Raw genomic sequence first — 4,731 nt, 5'->3', positions numbered from 1 at the left:
GAAGGGAAATTTCCTCGGGCTGTGTCATCTGCCCTGGAACAGGAATTGTTCTCCAAAGGGCACTTTGGAAAACAGACCCAGCCCCGTTTAGGGACCTCAATTCTCTTTGTGCTCCTCTAAGCTGAATGAAATGAGGTTTCAGGGTCCTCAAACAATACAATTAATGCCATTACAACAGAGTGCTTTGCAGTAACGACCTGGCGCTGGAATGGAATTGCCTTTCTGGGGCTAATGGGAATTCTTGCATTTCTAATGGGGCACATTTAGTGCAGACATATGTTTTAGAGGCTCTCTCCCATTTGTAAATATTGCAAGGTGTTTATTCCAGGGGTGGGATGCAGCTTTCCCCACAGCCCAGCTGGTTTTCCTGGTGCTTGTCCAGCAGCGCTTCCCCGGGATCCATTTGTGACTTTTCCAAGCTTTCCCCCCCTCCTGCTGCCCAGAAGCTGGAGGAGGTTTAATAATAGATAATAACTCATGTAGCATTACCATGATTAAGTGCTCCAGCAAAAGCTCTGCCGAGTTCAAATGACCAGAGATGTAAATCCAGAAGGGACAACTCCACTTTTCTCAGCTCACTGCACTGACTTCTCCAAGCATCCACTTTGTCTCCCTCGTACCCTGGGGGTTGTCTCAGAAGTTCTTCTGTTTCTCCTCTAACTGCCCTTCCCTAAAACACACCACGCTCCTCAATTCCATCTCCTGATCCCTCCCCTCAAATAACAGCTCAGCAGGAGTTATTTTGCAGTCTCAGATGAGACCAAAGTCCCTGGTCCTGGGGACATCTCCCCTGTCCCTGTGCTGCCCCAGGGCTGCTCTCCTGTGCCATGTTCTCACCCAAAACAGAGGCTGTCTCCCCATGGGATGGTGCAGCAGGTCCAGGAATAGCCATCAGAACTTGTGTCCCTCCTGCTGGAATTCACAGGAACAAATGCACAGGGACATGGAGTCCTCAGCCGGGTCACTGCTGCTCCTGCTGGTGCTGCTGGATCATGGGACCATGGAATGGTTTGGGTGGGAAGGGACCTTAAAAGCCAGCTCATCCCACGGGCAGGGACACCTTCCACTAGCCCAGGTTGCTCCAACCTGGCCTTGGACACTTCCAGGGATCCAGGGGCAGCCACAGCTTCTCTGGGCAACCTGGGCCAGGGCCTCCCCACCCTCCCAGCCAGGAATTCCTTCCCAAGATCCCATCCAACCCTGCCCTCTGGCAGTGGGAAGCCATTCCCTGTGTCCTGTCCTCCATGCCTTGTCCCCAGTCCCTCTCCAGCTCTCCTGGAGCCCCTTTAGGCCCTGCCAGGGGCTCTCAGCTTTCCCTGGAGCCTTCTCTTCTCCAGGGGAACCCCCCCAGCTCTCCCAGCCTGGCTCCAGAGCAGAGGGGCTCCACCCTGGGAGCATCTCCGTGGCCTCCTCTGGGCTCACTCCAGCAGCTCCCCATGGTTATGTCAGCACGTTCCCAAAACCTGGGATGTATCCATCCATCCCTCCATCCCTCCATCCCATTGCATGGGTAACAGTGGGATCCCCCACACTGGTGTAACCAGTGCAGCCACAGCCACAGTCACAGCATTCAGGAGACCCAAATAAGACTTTCCCTACAGGAACAGCCCAGCCTCCCTAAAATCCCCATTCCTGTCTGGTGATGAGGGAGGACCCTGGAGGACCCTCACTAAACAAAGGCAGAGCCACTCTGCAGTGCCCTTCTCCACTGAGAGTGCCCAGCTGGGCACCTTTGCTGGCTCCCAGCCAGAATTCCCTCCTAAAGGGAAGAGGATTCCCAGGCAAACAGGAGCAAGGGCAGTCTCAGCTAATGGGGGTGAGGCCTTGCAAGTCCCCCAGTCTCAGTGTCATTAGTGAACATGTAGCAAAGCCGAGGAGAAACAATGGACAGGCGGGGCGTGACCTCCTCGTGGAGGCTCAGGATCAGGATAATTAGTGGACTCATTACCCCTTCCCCTGCACAGACCTGTCTCCTTTTCATCCTGTGCCTTGGTACCAAACCAGGCACCTTCTGGTAAAACAAAATGTCAGCAAATAAAGGTCACGAAGCAGGAAAAGCTGCTGCACACTCTGTGAAATCGCTGCCACCCCGAGGTCACCTCAGCACAGCTGCTCCTTTGAGGTGGCTGTTTTATGGGATGTGTGATCTCCAGCCCACTCATCCATCATTCCCAGCTCTCCCACCATCCAGCACCAGCCACATTTGAGCCAACACTGATCACCAGAGGCACAAAGAGACCCTGCCCCTGTAACAGGGAATTTGGGTCCTGCTCACACAGGGGGGTCTCTGGCACAACCCACGGGCTCCTGGAGGAGGAGGTATCCAACAAAACTATGGGAAGCCAAAATCAAGATGTCAAATCACTGGAAGTTATCCTGGTTACAAAGTAAAGGTCAGGCTGTGCTTGCTGGGAGCGTTGTTAATGTAAATCAACCTCTCAGGGCACCGAGGGCTCATCAGATCCTGCTCCTGCAGGGAGTGTGGCTGGAACACGGGATCTGGAGTTTTCCACAGGAGACACAAGGGAGACCTGCTGGGTTACACCAGGTCAGAATGCACAAAGGGAATGCTTGGAAGACAAAGGGGGGTTTTGCTTTGCATTTTTTGATTCATTCAAAGAACCAGCTGCAAATCTTTGCCAGAGGGAACCAGAGCTGGGGCCAAAGTAATCCTGGAATGGTTTGGGTTGGAAAGGACCTCAAAGCCCATCCAGTTCCACTGGACACCTTCCACTAGCCCAGGTTGCTCCAACCTGGCCTTGGACACTTCCAGGGATCCAGGGGCAGCCACAGCTTCTCTGGGAATTCTATTCCAGCCCCTCCCCACCCTCCCAGCCAGGAATTCCTTCCCATCTCATGTGCCCAGCTGGGCTGTAATTAGTGCCCCAATATCCCTTCCCAGGCCCACAGGGACACACCCTGGGCCAACAGTCCTTTGAAGACCAAACTGAAATGTCCTTTTGGCACTTGGGTCCCCCCACGGGGAGGAATTTGCAACCCTTGGTTGTGCTGCACAGAATATCAGACATTTATTAAACATCTGGGGTTGCTGCCCAGCTTTGGGATGACTTTTTCAAGTCTGTACATTGGTGAGAGAGATTTTTTCACACTGAACAGCACTGGGCTGTGAGAGCTGCTGCTTTCCCCTAAATACTGGAAACCAAAGCCAAAAACCCTGAGCAGGTTGAGGTCCCCAAAGCCTTTTTAGGGCTCACCTGTCCAGTGGCTTCACCCACAGCTGAGCTGCTTGGTTTTATTTCCAGCCCATACAGAAGGATTAGACTTAGAAATGGGGGGATGTGTATTTTGGAGCCTCTGAATCATTGTCTGTATCTCTCCAGTGAGAGATTTTGTGTCTTCTTGCCACCTTTCCTCTAAAGGAAGGACAATCAGCAAACCCTTTATATCCATTTCAATAAAATCACCAGCTGGAGACACTGGCAAGGCCATTCCTGAGTTTCTGCTGGAACACCGGGGCCTGTGTGAAGCTGTTGGTCCCAATATCTCAAATATTCACAGTTAAATATGAACCCAGAGGGTAAATGCTCATCCTGTGAGCCTAATGATGCTCCTGGAGAGGGGAGGACTTCCTTGAAGAGTTCCTCCATGGAGCTGTTGGAGCAGGATAATGGCATCTCACAGGCTACAATTAGGGAGGGATGTGGAAAAAGGTGTCAAGGAAAGCAATGAAAAGGGCAATTTATTTCTCCTTTTTCTCTCCACGTCTCCCGTGCTCCCTTTAGGCTCAGGTTTCTTCACAAGCAATTCATTCTTGTGACTTGTCATTTTAACAACTGCTCACACTTTTAGAGGACATTTCCAGGGGAAAGAAACCCATGGAAAAAACTGCTGCAAAGCTGCAGTGGAAAACGGGAAATATTTTACTTTTCTCTCCCTTTATCAGTGGCAGAACCATCTCCTGCCAACCAAACCATCTCTCTGTTATTAAATAACTCATTAAGGGCTCAGACAATCCATGGCCTGCAGGGCTGCTTTGTAGGAGCTGAATTCCATCCCTGTTCATTCCTGTCTCTGGGATGGAGAATCTGACAGGAGTAATTTGAGGGTGAAGGAGGAGAATTCTGTTGTCTGTCATAAACTGTGATTAAGGTTTTACCAACCACCACTGGATCCTTATATTTTTGGGAGAAACACATCCATATATACTTTAACCACCACGAGGGCTCTGTCCTGTGGCACAGGGTGGGAGATGAGCTTTGCTGACCTCCTTTGGTGCCCTGACAAATTCAATGTCCTTAAAGCCTCCTCCTGTTGAGCACAAAGGCCACAAAGCTTTTATTATACCCTTAAAAATGAAAGACACCGTGATGCCTTGTTTTTTTCATATTCTGTACATCCCCTGAGGTTTAAAATTGACTTGTGGATCCCAGTTATTCCAAGTAAACCCCTTTCAGGCTGTTTTCTGAGGAAGTTTCTTATACATGAGCCTTTCCTACCTCTTGCAGGTCAAATGGAGCAAGGCCTCCTCTTACACAGCATCATCTCCCATCTGTCTGGTTCAATGTCAGTCAGAAACTTCAGGTCTTTTTCCAAGTCTTCAGGGGCCCAAGACTGTGGAATTCAATGCAAATGGAAAAGCTCAATTCTCTGGAAAATCATGGACCTCATGGAGCCCCAGCCCCACATCCCTCCTGGCCCCCAGATAACAACCCAATGGTTTGGGTTGGAAGGGACCTTAAAGCCCATCCCATTCCACCCCCTGCCATGGGC

At 51.0% G+C, this 4,731-nt stretch overlaps 1 long non-coding RNA gene across 1 annotated transcript in view; it reads right to left on the bottom strand.

The window, feature by feature from the left end:
* Positions 1–4,731, bottom strand: part of LOC108642041 — a 64,710-nt gene that overhangs the window by 4,836 nt on the left and 55,143 nt on the right. Inside the window, exon 4 of the long non-coding RNA XR_001922428.2 lies at positions 4,458–4,572. This is a non-coding gene — a long non-coding RNA (uncharacterized LOC108642041). The remainder of the gene's footprint in view (positions 1–4,457; positions 4,573–4,731) is intronic.

The sequence above is a fragment of the Manacus vitellinus genome, unplaced genomic scaffold (genome assembly GCF_001715985.3).
Source record: "Manacus vitellinus isolate BGI_N305 unplaced genomic scaffold, ASM171598v3 scaffold_94_pilon, whole genome shotgun sequence".
Lineage (NCBI taxonomy): Eukaryota > Metazoa > Chordata > Aves > Passeriformes > Pipridae > Manacus > Manacus vitellinus.
Note: the sequence above shows the minus strand (reverse complement) of the source record. Positions and strands in the feature narration are given on the sequence as shown.